Raw genomic sequence first — 16090 nt, 5'->3', positions numbered from 1 at the left:
ATTAATAATATTTTAATGAATAGCAAAGTAATAATATTATTTCCACGTTGCACATGTGGAAAATGAGATTTCTAAAATTATGGTTTGAATTTAATATGTTTGGGGCAGACATGCAATGCCAGTTGTTGGCTCTTTTACACATGGTCTGAGTATATGATTTCTCAGAAATGGAATTCTGTTCCTTGTATACTAGGAGTGCCATAATTCTGAATATAATTTCTTACTGGATTCTTTATAATTATGCCTAAAAATTGTTATCTTTTATAACATTGTGCGTATGCATTTGACACTCAGGATCAGGGGTGTCAAACTCACATTGTCACAGCAGCATCACGTGACGTATTGGGACTTTCCCACTCTTCACTAAACCGGGTGTGGGCATGGCCAGCTTGTGACATATCTGGCCCATAGGCCAGGAGTTTGACAGCCCTGCCTTGGTTGTATGTTTGTATGCACTTGATATCCATCCTGAAGAAGAGTTTGGTCTTAACTAAAAGGCTACACATTACATGACATAATAAATTACTGGGGGAAGATGCAAGAAGAGGAGTCCTTCCATCCTCCTGCCCACTCCACTGGCAATTTTGGATAGATTGAGATTACTAGCAGCAGTGGAGACAATGCAAGGGATTGTCATACCGCTAACAAAAAGCCTGTTTGGTGTAATGGTTAAGACACTGGGCTCAAACCTGTGAAACCATGCATTCTAATTCTGTTTTAGGCACAAAGCCAACTGAGTGACTCTGAGTGACTCAGTCAATCTCTGTTATAGCCCTAGGAAGAAGGCAATGGCAAACCACTTCTGAAAGCATACCTCTAAAACTGCAAGGACTACCAAACAGCCACTGGGAGTCAACAATCACTTAAAGGCACCTAAATCAATCACTTGACCAATCAATCAATCAATCAAAATCAATCATCTGTCTCAGGGGATGCAAGCCTCTCTGTGTGCAAAAGAATGAAACAACAGCAGCTATGAAAGACTACCTGTGCTCATGCTGTTCTGAGCTAGAATTATAAAACAAGGCAAGGCCCATCATTCTTTGCTCAGAATAGACATAGAAGTAGAAAAAAGTTATAGAAAGGAATCTGTGATGCTAATCTATTTTTTTTTCTTAAATGGTACTGAGTTGATAATTATATTCGTGGTTTGTAGTTGCTACCTAGCCACTTGCCAAAGAAGTTACTGCCTTACTGACGAGTTGCAGAATACCTTGTGAACTTTACTGAGCCTGTTGTTAAAAATCCCTGGCCATTTTCATAAAAGTTTGACATCTTCAGCCTGGCTACCATCCAAATTGGATAATGATATTTTACCCACCAGAACTGTCTAGGCTGGATATCTTTTGCTTTGCTTCTTAACTTATAAGGACATTTGGTATAGATAGCAAGAACTGTTGAACAGAATGAGCAGGACAATGGAAATGTAGTTTTGATATAAAAGAACTGCTGATTAATGTAAGCTGCTTCCTGGAGAAGTGAGGTTGCTTCCCATTTGCTGCACAAGACCCTGCTGATTATCTTCACTACCTTTAGCAGGTGCCACAGATGCCTTTTCTGGGGAAAGATCAGATTGCTGATCCAAGAGGACCTGGAGCAATTTTAATTGAGCGATTTCTCCATATTTCTGGATTGGAAGTCAGATCATACCCTAAATATATCTAGCAATCAAATGATATTTTTTGTCTTTATAAAATTGAGTGCAAGTCTTTGCTTACTTTTAATTGTTCGCAAGTTTCTCTAGGAACCCTTCCTGATTGAAAAACGGAGTGAAAAAGCTTAAAATAAATTGGTTCAGACACATTCATTTTCTGGCAACTGACACAAAGGCTTAAAAGACTAGCCAGATTAAGTATGTATTACTTAGGTGACAGCATACATTATCTTCCTCTGTGTAGCCTCTCCTAAATGAGTTGAACTAATTCATATCATCTCAACCAGCTCCAGGGCTGACCTGAATTCTGATCCTCCTTTGTACCCAACCACAATCCACACATTTTCTCATTCTGTAATTTGATCTGAAGTGTCCATCTTTCTCTTGCTCATTATATGAAGCCGTGATAATAATCCATGCCCAATGGACTAATCAATGAGAGGATTAAGGTTAGAGTGAGACTATGTATTTTGTTTGCCTTTTTCATTTTTTTCCTCATCCTCTCTGTCTCTACTACCACATTAATCTTTGTTCCTATGTCATTGGTCTTCATTATTGGGGCAAAAAAGAAAGAAAGAAAATCAATATAAGTAAAATGACACTTTAGCAAAGGACAAGAGACAGAGGTTCACAGAAAATGAGGCTATTGTTTACTGGAAACTACTGTCAGGTTAATCAGTTGTCAAATGCAGGGTCGGTTTACATGTTTTCTTGCATGGCATTTGGGGAAGGGGGAGTGGTTACAGAGGTCAAAATTATTTCTTTCCTCTTAAGTATTCTAGACCCATGAAACATTTTTATGGAATGCATGGAATCTACAGTCTAGATGCGAAACCATGCAAATAATCAAGTCTCTGATTTAATCTGGTACAATTTAGCAAACTGAAGAATGTAAAATCCAAGTTTCAAAACCATATCCTCTTAGCAAGGTTGAGTCCCACTGGAGAAATGATGGTGCTAGCTGTGAAATAGAAGAGCGCTGAGGCAACACCTTCATTTTTACAATTTGTGTTCACCTACAAGAGCTGCAAGGATATGGCTGGTAATGAGATGATGTGCAATGAATAATGAGATTCTTTAAAAAATCATTATGGTTTTCAGGAATTTAACACATTTATTTTATTTCTTATTTTTAGTTCATAGGGGAAAAACCCCGCCGATAAAACTATGCCATTTGTCTGATTGAATTTTGATAACATGATCTGTGGGAGCAAAAAAGTCACAATATAGATTCTATGGCTGTCTCTTATGTTACCCCTCTCTAAATTAAAATACCATTGAGCCATGGTCCTACCATTTGTGAAACAAGGCCTTGGAATTGCCTTGTGACCTACCTTCCCAACAATATTACTGAAGTCCGCTAGCTCTAACATTGGGGTAGGATGAACCAGGTATTTGAATCTCTCTTGACTTTAGGATGCAAGTGGTACTGCAGGCCATGGTGTCAATGTGCACCGGCACTGTGCTTCTTAAAAGTGTCCAAAAGAGTTCATCCCCTTTCTGTGGGAACTTTGACCTACATACAAACATTCAGGCTGAGAGCCAATCTGCAGAGAAATCTAAAAAAATCTCGGCTGCAGGTCTGAATTATTGTCAATCAACTATGATCCAGGTGGAGTGGGTCTCGTGGGAAGACAGGTACTTCTTTTCTGTATGATACAGTTTTCTAATTCACGATTTGTTTATGTATTGTCTGGTCTCTTGAGGAATTATATAACTGTCCTCTCTCCTCTGTGTTTGCATGCTATGGTTAGTAGACATTGGAGTTGGGAGATAAATTCAGTGAATCACAAATATCTTTTTCTAAACTGGCTGACACAACTGACCCCTTTCTAAATTGTTTCTTTTCCTTTTCTGTCTCTTTTATTCTCCTTCCATGAGAGAGCTTCTCTTCTAACCACAATGCCATTGGATTATTAAAATGTTTAAAGTCTTTTATGATTGATTCTTTTCAGATGATAATTTGCAAGTTTAAAAGGAAGTTTACTCATGATGACAGAAAGCTTAAAAAATGATGGTGGTCAAGCAGAAGTGAGAGAGCAAAGGGAGTTGAAGAATATATAAAAAAAAAAACCCACCCAACTTTGTGCCTATTGCTTATTTTCAACACAGATAGCCTGCTACTGTTTATGCCAAGTTCGTTTCTCCCTGGCTAAACACAATATAGTAGAGCCCATTACGATCTCATCGCCATCTGGGTACAAGATGCAAACAAACAATTTCAATTTCTCTGTTAGTATGTCACTTGGCTTGTTTAAAAGTGAAGAGCTTTCCCTGCCTATAATTTGCAATGTTAATTTTTGGACCAAGGAATCAATATAGAGGAATGTATCAGAGCATTTCTAAATATTTCCTATCACTTGTCCTAAAATATCCTGAATGATGCCCTAACCCATTGCTTCATTGCTTCCCTAAATAAATAAGCAACCTTGCGTGGCTTTTCCCCACTAAAATTGTCATTTAGGTTCCATTATAACAGCATCATTTTGCCATTTTGTCTTGCTGTTAACCGGATATAGACTCCATAGGGAATGCCAATGTAGATGACTATGAGTACACGGGCAGCAATTCTTCTTCTTGTCTCGGTTCACCTATAGCAACCCTTGGCAACAGTATGTACAGCTTTCAGCTCCCAAGGTTTCTTCCTATTTTTCTTTTCCAGCAAGACAAATAACGCGACAGGGATGAGGGAGTTCTCAGCAGGAGGTGGCATGCTGAACATCCAGTCCTAAACTCTACCAACCTGACAATTGGCCCTGATAGTTAATAAAAAGTAATTCTAGCCCATTTGAAAAGCTTGAATCTCTGGAAAGCACTCACGGGATTTCAGCCTTGGGCCATATGCAAGGTAAAAAAAAATCAATAATGATGCTGCTATAGCTGTCAAAATGCAGTTAGCATCTAAGTGGAAACTGAACAACTCATCAATCAAAAACTGGATTAAGAAACTACAAAATATTCTGACTTTCATCCAGGCAAATGTTCAGCACTGTTAAATCTCACTGATGGAATGAAGAGTTAAAACATGTTTAAAAACCCTCCTATTAAAATCAACAGGTAATGAGACAAAATTAAAATTGAATGTACACTTTATTAACATTAATATGCATTAATACATTGGTTAGATTTAATGGTTAAGCTGTGGGGCTAAAAATGTGCATTGCATTCTTCCCTTAGGCATGAATGGGCCTTTGTTTTCTCTCAGTCCATTCTGCCTTACAGAGTGGAGAAAATAAGAGATGAGTGTAATACAGGAAGGCCTCAATTTACAACAGTTTGTTAGTGACCATTCAAAGTTACATCACTTAAAAAAGTGACTTATGCCTGTTTTTCACACTTACAACTGTTGTGGCATCCCCATGGTCACATGACCAAAATTCAGACAATTAGCCACTGACTCGTATTTATGATGATTGTGGTGTCCAGTAATCATGTGATCACCTTTTGCAACCTTCCAACAAGCCAAATCATGATTAACAACCATGTCACTAACTTAACAACTGTGACAAGAAAAATCGCAAAAATGGAGCAAAACTCACTTAACTGTCTTGCTTAGACACAGAAATTTTGGGCTCAATTATGTCATAAGTGGAGGACTACCTGTATATATGCCACTTTGAGTTGTACACAATAAAGACAATGTCAGCCTTCAAGATTTTTGCATCTTTCGGCTGTCATAAGTAACGGGGGGAGGAGGGGGAGAATGATTATGGGAAGTGAGCTGGAGGTGTTACAAACCAGAACTGTATAAACTGGGGGGAGTACATTCTTGCTTAGGTTTCTATTCTATGCTATGCGTAGCTGCAACTCTTTATCAAACTATGTCAAGGTCAAGAGACAGAAGCTCCATCACCACCTGGAGATGCCCACATGATGATATACACAACTTTTAATTGGAGGAACCAATTGAACTATTGGGGGTGGGAACGTTGCCATTACTTTGTATACGTGATTTACGCGCCTATTTTCTCAGATTCAGAATTCTTTTGTTGCTATCACTTGATTTCCAGTAAAAGATACCTTTTCTCTAATTAAAAGAGTCTAAGTATTTCTTTCTTGGATTTTGAATGGAGCATCAGCTGACAGACAGGGACATACATCTAACAAGAGTAATAACAAAATGCGTAGGTAGCAAGAAGAAAGAAAGAAAGACAATCAACTTTCTGTGCATTTTTGGTAGAGACAAAAGAAATATACTTTCTGCTTATCAGAAACCTGAAGGTTTTTTGAAAAAAACATTGAATGTGGGAGAACATAAAAATTACAGACTCTCTCCCCAAATGAAACTGAAATATAAATGCCAAAGGACAGCATAATAATGTATTCATATATATTGCAGTATCATCTGGGCCACATACCAACATTATGAACCAGCAGTGAATTCTCGGGAAAATATGTTGTTTTCAAAGGCTATAGACAGAAATAAAAGCCAAGCTGATTCAAAATTAAACTGGAAACCAATCAAATTGGAGTTTTAGTTTTACTGTAATGCTGTAGTGCATGATAAAGGGTAAAACTGCAATTAAGCACAAACTTCCAAATGAAAAAACTTTGAAATAAACCAGTACACGTCCTTCAACTATAATAATTATAACCTATTATTTGCACTATAGTGGGCAGTAAAGGCAATTCAGCTCATACATATCTACCATTATAAAAATTGTACTATCTTTGTTGGCAGCCTGAATAGGCCACCAAGGCTAAACTGTCTTCTCATTTATCTAGGGATGCATTCATTTGAGGCAATAACACAGCTGGTTTCTGTAATGTAATCATGTTATGTATCTTCTTCCTTTCAGCCTCTGCAATTGGATTGCACATGTTGTAGATTGCTGGGTGCCATTTCCAAAATATAGACTACAGTATAGTCATCGTGTTAACAGTGAACTTCCTTAAATGGTTTTTTTTTCTCGATTGTGATCGTCAATAAGGTGGTAATAGACACATAGGCATATAAAGCTACTTTCTCTAGAGTTAGACTACTCTTGTCAGTTTAGACGGCAACACTATTGCACAGTGTTGGGCAGAAATTAATTTCCCTCGCTACTGATCTCCTTTTAACTGAAAGAAAGCCAAGGGTTGAAGTGGGAACCTCCTCACCTATGTGTGAGGTTTGTATTCTGCCACTGAACAATGGCTCTTCATCATGAGATAACTGGCTGACAAATCACACTCAACGTGTGGTCCTCAATGGAACTACATCCACATGGAAAGAAGGAAGCAGTGTGGTACCCTGAGGTTCCATTTTAGGCCCAGTACTCTTCAATATCTTTATAAATGATTTAGATAAAGAAATAGAAGGGGAACTCATCAAATCTGCAGATAACACCAAACTAGCAGGAATAGCTAACACTCCAGAAAATAGGCTGGTGAAACCTGACTCAATAGCAGTTGAAGTCCTGGCAGACAATCACTTAAATAGAAGCCAACAATCTGGGGCAGCAGCCAAAAGAGCAAATGCAATCCTAGGTTGCATTAACAGAGGGATAGAGTCAAGATCACATGAAGTATTAGTACTGCTTTATAAAGCCTTAGTAAGCCCACATTTAGAATACTACACCCAGTTTTGGTCACCATATTATCCAAAAAAATTGCAGGGACTCGAAAGAGTACAGAAAAGAGCAACAAAGATGATTAGTGGGCTGGAGGCTAAAACATATGAAGAACAGTTGCAGAACTTGGTTTGTCTAGTGAAAAGAAGGATTAGGGGGTAACATGATAGAAATGTTCCAATATCTGAGGGGCTGCCACAAAGAAGAGAGAATCAGCCTATTCTTCAAAGCACCAGAAGGCAAGGCAAGAAACAATGGATGGAAACTAATCAAGGAGAGAAGCAACCTAGAACTAAGGATACATTTCCTAATAGTGAGAACAATTAACCAGTGGAACAGCTTGCCTTCACAAGTTGTGGGTGCTCCATCACTGGAAGCTTTTAAGAAGAGACTGGACAGCCACTTGTCTGGAATGGTAGAGGGTCTCCTGCTAGAGCAAGGATTTGGTCTAGAAGACCTCCAAGGTCCCTTCCAACTCTATTGTTCTGTTCTGTCTGTTCAGTTTGATTTATTCTTAGATAATAATCAAATAATTGCTTCAAAGTGCAGGTTAGGTTTGTTTGTATGTTCAGGCAATACAACTGCACTTTTGAGTCCCATTTTATATGATTCTTTGAATATATTGTGATAGATTGTTTTTGACAGCTAAGGTAGCATTTTTCTGAACTTACTAATTTAGTAAGTTTTGTTGCTTAAAGGCTCAATCCTCAGAGTTTCATTGGCCAAGTTGCTCTGAGACCAAGCTGTTCAGTGTTTGAATAATAGATGGAGATGTTAACTAAATTTAAGGAGACAGTTATGGTACTATTTGAAAACCCTGAAATACAGATATGATTCTTTTTTTAAAACATTCTCTTTCAAACACAGTGATTTGAGTTGAGATAATATGCCAAGCTCTGGTTAAGGTAAAGCAATCCAAAATAAACCATGATTTGGTTAAACTGTTTCATTTTAATACAATCTGACCCATGATCTGGGCTCAAATGAGAGACCAGAATGTGGACAGTTGTGATATAATTTAGAGCTGTGAAAATCCTGTCATAGCCTTTACAACAAATGCTCCAGGCCCTTGTGCATATAAATTGCAAACGTCATAGGAATATAGATTAGAGATAATCAAATGCTTTTCATGGTAGACTCTTTCTCTGCCTATTTCATATTCCCCTGTGGCAGATCATATGCAGCCACTGGAATGCAACCAAATACAATAGCCCGTCTTGCTATGAAAAGTCTATTTTTACTTTGTGTATGATTGCTGATGAATTACGTTTGGCTCAAGAGGTTACAAGTTTATAACACTATGTTACACAAACTTATCCACGATCTTCAAAGTAGTGCAAGTTGAGTCCAACTGCACATTGTATAAAAATAGCCCCCTTACATACATGTTATTGATATCCATGTTTTCAAACACTATATATGTCAGCCACAGAAATAGTTGCTGGAGTTTCAGCTGGCAGACTACTTCACTAAGAAATGGGTGCTCACAGTTCTGCCTTGTCCTGGCCTCTGCAGCCCTTGTAGGAATTCATTGCAGCGGACTGGAGGGCCAAGGGAGAGAAAGTGGAAGAGATTAGCAGCTGGGGTTCTTTTATAAAGTAGTGATGTGTGGCTGCCAGCAACAGTTAAACTCTTCCCATGCATGGAGAGAAGGGGGAACGAGAATCAATCAACATGATGTGAGGTTTGGGTGCTATTCTGTGGACTGCCTTCCCTCCCCAGTCAGACATCTGTCATCTTTCAGTGAGTCCTGTTATCTGTGATCTTTCTCTTTTGTTTAGACAAGAACGCATAACTATTTATGTACACTAGAAGATGGGGGTAGCATTACCAATGACATTAATGTTACAAATGGCCAGACTGTCCTATCTGAGAATCCCCTCAGTGGGGACTCAATATGTTTTCCCACTACCTTTTTTTTCCTTCTCAGATCTTTCTTTATCTCTGACGAATTTCTGCTTTTCTTCCTTCTTCTTCTTTTCATCTCTTTAGAACAGCAGCCCCCAACATTTGGGCACCAGGGACTGGTTCCATGGAGAAAGATTTTTCTTTGGACTTGATTGGGGCGTGGTTTCACGTGCTGCCTGCATCCCAAAGATGGGGCTTCGCCTGTTTGTGTGACCTGGTTTCTGGCATGCCCTGGAGCAGTGCCAGTCCACGAACTGGGGGTTGAGGACCCCTCTTGTAGAGTGCACACTCAGGTGAGTTTTGCCTGCTCTGGGTCAATTTCACTTTTTTTTCCTCTATTTAAGTCATTCCCCACTACCACCACTCCCCACCCTTCGCAGGATTTCCACCCTGAGATCTGTGACTTGATGTAGTGGAAACTCTGGCCACCTTCACCACATTTTTGTGATAGAAGTAGATATTTTCATCATAAGATACAGAAGATCTTTCAACAACTATGCAATAAAAAATACAATTGATCTGTTTCCTCGATCTACTCAATATCAGAAGTGAAAAATATGGATAATTGTACCACTATTTAATCTGGAATTTGGTCTAATCAGAATTGCACAGTCTTGACAGAAAAGATAACACAATTTTATTAGAATTGCTAATAGACATCACAACTAGCAACATACAAGGGTCATTTTCATTATAAAACAGCCTCAAACTCATGGTGCTGACAGAACATTGACATTAATCCAGACAACTAATGATTGATTCGACTGATTAGGGGTTAGCAGATTGCTGTTGAATTGAGAGACCACATAGATAGATCTTTTCCTGTGTAATCTATCCTCAATCTTTATGTCTCTCATTGCTGCACTTATAGTTGTTGCGATAAAATCCTCTGTCTTGCTGCCAGTCTTCATCATCTTTTTCCTTTCACTTTTCCCAACATTATGGACTTCTCAAGGTAGCCACATCTTTGCATAATGGGTTTGTGTGTACCTGAATAACAGAAAATAGCTGCAAATATAGTCATTGCTAAATCCACTTTAAATTAATAGGACCTATTGGTTGCATTTTTAATATCAGTATCTTTCTGGATTAGAGCTAAACCATCCAATTTATCCAGTGAAATTATTAGTGTATTATGTATCAAGCAGGGTGGAACTCCTGACTATATTCTTTAAGTGCTGGAAGATGTCAGTGCTTGTGGTATCGGTGTCACAGGTACTTGCCATGGATCAGACACACTGACTATTCCCCTTCTGAGGAACTGCATTATAAATTAATAATAGCACCACCTCTCTCAGGGTTTACGAGGGGCAGTTTCTATGGGTAGAGTATCAGTTTTACACTATCTTTCTTCAGCACTGAGCATCAATGAAGGATGGCTTTTTAACAATATTTGCACATTATTTCTTATCTGAGAAAGAAGCTGGATTGAAGAGTGGTTTATAAAATCTGCTTATAAAAGTTTCCAGATGGTTGGGTTAAGTATTGTAAATCTGCTTCAATTTCCACCATATTATCTTCGTTCTGCATTGGCTTCCTATCTGAACTTTCAATTCTTTCACTGGATTTGCCTCCTTGGTTTCATATTCTGATCCTGATTTCATTTGATCAGTCTATGAAAACTCCTGGGTTTGAGGTTGGACTTATTAAAATGTCATGATGTGATTTTGTCCTTTGGATTTCAGCTTTGGCAAAAGCAATACTGACACTGACTCCAAACTCAAAGACTTAAAAACCTTGAGGAGTGGCTAAGACAAGCAGCAGAGAGTTCAACTTAGACAACCAAGTGCCCAACAATGGGAAAACAGGCCTCCATGTGCATAAAGGCTTCAAAGGAAGAACTTTTATTTCATGTACGTACCAACAGTTCAAACCTGAGTGGGGTCTTCAGAAGCTCTTATAATAAAACTCTGTTTCCAGCCACATTCCTGGAACAATATTTGTGGAAAAGTGTTTGATTCTGCTCTCTACGGTATTCCATTCTATTCTAAGACCTTATCTTGGATTCAAGGTGCTTGAGCTTGACCCCTGAACTCTTTCCAAAATCCACTCTGATTCTGTCATTATTGGTTGCTTCAGCTTTTGACTGGAGCTTCCTGCTTGACCTGGCTGCTTTTGACCTTGCACTCAACTCTCTGGATAGTATTTTAACTCTCTGGCCTCGTGATTTCTGTTTAAAGGCATGATGGTGAGAAAAGAGCCTCCTCGCATAAGGCTGCTGGCACTTCTCCTTGGTGCACTGCCTTGCTCAACCCCTTTTCATCATCTACTCTAATGCAATAGTCTAACTTTAATACCCAGTAGCAATATTACTAGAAGTCCTTTTCTTTGAAACCTGGCAGGTGTCAAATGACCAAATCATACTGCCAGTATTTTACATAAATAAGCCTTAAACAAAGACACAAACTTTTCTATGAGCCTGCACAAAGAAGCTACATTTGCCATGAACATTTGAGTATGATGTGTGTGAATATAACCCTCTCCCTCCTCTTTAAACCGGTTGCAATTTGTGAAGTTGATGACACATAAGCCATCCATGTCACAGCTCCTGTTATCACTGGCAATCAATGTGGCCCTCAACGTTTCTCTTGAACTCAGGAGCAATACACAAAGCTGATAGCATCACCCTTTTCCTCTTTCTTTCTACTGTCTTTGCTATTTCCACTGTGAGCAAGGTAAAACCCAATACCACATTTTCCTTTCTTAAAACCAACAAAAGCACGAAATACAAGGAAAAGTCTCTCATTGAAAAGCTACACAAAAAGCAAGCTTATCATGAAGGCCACATGATAAAAGAAGCTTTGTGGCATCTTCTCTTTAAAAGTTTCCATGGAACCACCCACATCTTCATTTCATCACACTATTTATAGGAACTCCTGTGAGCAACTGACTTCTTGTATTAGCATTAGTTATTCATTTAATTATTGTTCTGATGAACAATACTTGGTAAAAAGCAGTTTGTTATGTTTAATAAGAGAACCTATAATGGTACATCTAATCCCTCTACCTTATTGCTGTCTTCCCACCATGTGAACATGTGAAGAACCATAGGTTTGGTTCTTCTCAACATACCTATGATCTATCCCACAACTCAATGCAGATGATTTACCAGGTAGAAAAAACAATCAGTAAAATTAAATGTAAATCCAGCCAGCTCCACAAGAGATTATAAAAATCAAAGTTTAGAAATAAAAAAATAAATTCCCTCACAATCATGTCAAATTCAGTTTAATAGTTTTTAAAATTATCCCAGCTCATAGGAGGAAACTCAAACTAGACTGCCAATGCCATTGTGACCATACCATCAAGGATGACCTTTTTCAAAGAAATATTTTAAAAAGTTATTTGAAGAGACAGGGAAGATTTCTCTTTATTATTGTGCTCTCTTTGGCAACTTTTGGTGACCTGCCACAAGGCTCTCTTGAAGAGACTTTGAAGTAGGCAGAACTACAGTATCTGGTTCTTGGTGAAGCCACTGGTGGCTACTCATTCTTCAGCAACAGTACTAATCTTCTGGAAAGGTTATATGACATAATTTCCCCATGAAATGATGTGTCTATTGCCCTGGTATAAATCTCAGGGGTAGACAGATCCAAGAATTTTGCTGCTTCAAAAAGTGGATAAGGTAGCATCCCATTCCAATTCTATATATGAAACTGAACTTCAACAGTATGACATGCTTGGCATCCTAGGCTTTGAAAAGCTGTAATTTATACCCTTCCTAGAGACATTTTTAAGTACATGTCTGTCATTTTTCTAGTTCATTATGGACTCCAACCACCTTCCTTACCTATGTAAAATAACAGACATAAATGGATAGGTGCATTTTATATGCATGTCAGGGTTCCGGCAATTACTCCAATTAAATCATGAGCCTCGAACCACATTCCCAAAACTAAAGAGGATTTATTTGAAGGCAACATTCTACCTCCAGCACTAACCTGGGCATAGCCAACTCTGTGATACGTAATTCACTGTCACCCTTGATCCTGCTTTCCCCCACCACCCACCCCTCTGGATGTATCGTCCAACGAAAAATATTCATAGCCAAGAGTCATCAATCATGCTCTCCAATTAGATTTTTGCTTGGCAGAAGCTTCAGCCATCTAATCAGTCTCTGAAGAAAATATGAATGGAATGTACTTTCGATTTCACACTGTTGCCTGCTCTTTGAAGCTTCCCCCCCTTCTTTCTGTTGTCAACTATAAAACATGTATACAAAATGTTTTATGAGTTGACAATGCATTTAAAATCCTGACCTTCAGTATATGCTATTAAGAAACTACACAATAGCATATAAGCATCATTCTATATAGAAAACTAGATGAATACAACAATTCCAATTTCCTTCACTAGCACATTGCAAATTCCATTGTTTACAACCAACCCCTATGATAAAAATATAGACTCATTCCAATTCTGCTGGATTGACATAAAGTCTTAATGAATAAATGAATTGTGACACAAAAGAAACAGTTTTAAATACATTTTATCAGGTATTGTACATTGCTATTGTTATTTATTAAACATGGATGCCTGCTGACTCAAAACTACGTTTAAAACATTACAAGGCAGAAAGTTTCCAGCTAAAACTATTCAAATGTACCATTAGTTCCAAATGGACAATAGCCCTTCCCTTTTATTGGCTGTGGGGATAGTGTCAATACTTGTTGGTCCAGCCTAGAATAGGTAATTAAAAACAATATTTTTATCTCAGAAATAAGATGTGTCTTCCTTGAGACAAGGAGACACAGGTAGTTCTCAACCCCTGAAACTAGCATTTCCATTGCTAAGTAAGTTGGTTGTTAAGTGAATTGTGCCTGATTTTACAATCTCTTTTATCACCATCAAGTGAAGCAATTAAGTCAATTAAGCAAATAAGTGAAGCAATTGTTAGGTCAAATCACATGGCCATTAAGCAAATCCAGCTTCCCTCTTGACTTCCCTTTGTCAGAAGCCATCTGGGAAAGTTGCAAATAGTGAACACATGACCCAGGAATACTGCAAGCCATCATAAACACATGCCACTCAGTGGTGGGATTCAAATAATTTAACAACCGGTTCTCCGCCCTAATGATTTCTTCCAACAACCAGTTCACCAAACTGCTCAGAAAGTTAACACTGAAGTGATGTGAACTGGCTGAACCCCATCACTGATGCCACTTGCCAAGCACCTGAATTTTAATTGCTTGCCTGTGTGGAGATGCTGCAATGGTTTTAAGTGTGTTAAAAGTCACATTTTTCAGTGCCACTGTAACTTTCAACCCTTGCTATATAATGGTTGTAAGTCAAGAACTACCCTTACTGTACAGTTCCATCATAAAACTGTTGAGCTAGACTTTCCCAAACATTATTTAAATGCTTTAAATAGAAACTAGATATATTACTGCTTTTTCATAATGCATAAAATGTCTGTGTAGCTTCTAGTAGCTGCTTTGTAATTATTACAGCCTGAGAGTTATTATGTCTCTCACCTTTCCTTTTATATTCTCCTTCTCTTCCTAATCCTTGGTGCAATAATAGCTGTATGTTTATACAAAAGAACAACGTGAAGCCACAGTGCTTTGATTTGATAAGGTGCTTTGTGCAATTCTCAGTGCAGCGAGGTAGTCCTCTTCAGTGATGCCCTTTGGGTCACCTTGAGCCCAGCACTTCTTGTAGGTGACTAGAACAGTTTTCTGGGCATGCACTGGGAATGTATAAAAGCCTCTGCCTCTGGCTAGAACTTCTGGAGGATGAGAGGCAATGTGAAATAAAACAGAATGTCCACTTAGCTTTTAAAAGCTGGGTGGTACATTGCTTCATAGACTAGTTTTGAAAGGCTACCTAACATGAACCTTTATCAAAGTGAAACCCCCTTTTGACTCAGTGCACAGGACTTGCTCTCTCAGTGCTATATCCCAGTCACACAGTGAACACAACTTTGCTCTATGATGGTCTGTGTTTATTACAATTATTATAATGTAATAATTATTATATATACAGCTATGCAAAATCACAGCTGCCAGTTCTTTGGCTGGTGTTGGTCTTTATACACAATGAGTTCTTTCCTGACATGTTCTAGGATGTCAGAATGTATCAGCATGATATATGTGCAGTTTCAACTAGTGCGGCTTTTTTCATTTGACAAATGAAACTTTTTGTCAATGTGCAGATTTCCTAAGTGCCATCCAATATTTTTTATTATGGCACCAAGTGTACTGATAATCATTGGGACCACCATTGCCATAATCTGTCCAATTCAAATTTGAGATCTCAATACTTTGTGATCTTTTTAAAGTCTTTCTCTTCCCTTTTAGGGGCTGCCACAGAGAGGAGAGGGTTAACCTGTTTTCCAAGACACCTGAAGGCCAGACAAGGAATAATGGATGGAAACTGAACAAGGAGAGATTCAACCTAGAAATAAGGAGAAACTTTCTGACAGTGAGAACAATCAACCAATGGAACAGCTTGCCTTCGGATGTTATGGGACCGCCATCACTTGAGACTTTCAAGAAGAAATTGGACTCCCATCTGTCAGAAATGGTGTAGGGTCTCCTGCTTGGGTGGGAGTGGGGTTGGAATAGATGACCTACAAGGTCCCTTCCAACTCTGTTAATCTGTTTATGTATTTCTTGAGTATTGCCATATCAGTTATCCCCATTTTCTTCTTTCAGCTACAGTTAAATTTGGTGTACTATGAGGCAAGTTGTTATCAGCTTGTATTTGGAAATCCCATAATATTTTTACCATTTTTGACTTCTTTTCAACTTTATGTTCACACTAGCTTTTAATTACTAGCACACAATATCTTTTACAGATGTTCCAATGAATCATTTTGGTGATTGTGTTATTGTTTATGGTCAGTTTGTGTAATCTTCTTCAATAAAAATATGATTTATTATTTTTCTTTGTGTCTTTGCCCAATCTTTCAATCTTTTGACAACTTTTTAAAAATCTTGCTTTGATTGTGTCAATTCAAATACTCTGCTCTTGA

At 38.3% G+C, this 16090-nt stretch overlaps 1 protein-coding gene and 1 long non-coding RNA gene across 4 annotated transcripts in view; one reads left to right on the top strand and one right to left on the bottom strand.

Annotated features, from left to right (window-relative positions):
• Positions 1 to 16090, bottom strand: part of TNR (tenascin R) — a 497168-nt gene that overhangs the window by 415632 nt on the left and 65446 nt on the right. The gene's annotated exons all lie outside the window — the stretch shown is intronic.
• On the top strand, positions 8585 to 16002 carry LOC148126235 (uncharacterized). The gene is made up of 3 exons (XR_015742590.1): positions 8585 to 8949; positions 9199 to 9407; positions 15414 to 16002. It is a non-coding gene; the product is annotated as an uncharacterized LOC148126235 (long non-coding RNA).

This window comes from Pseudonaja textilis, chromosome 3 (assembly GCF_049901715.1).
Source record: "Pseudonaja textilis isolate UNSWEBS1 chromosome 3, rPseTex1.2, whole genome shotgun sequence".
NCBI classification, from domain to species: Eukaryota; Metazoa; Chordata; class Lepidosauria; order Squamata; family Elapidae; genus Pseudonaja; species Pseudonaja textilis.
Note: the sequence above shows the minus strand (reverse complement) of the source record. Positions and strands in the feature narration are given on the sequence as shown.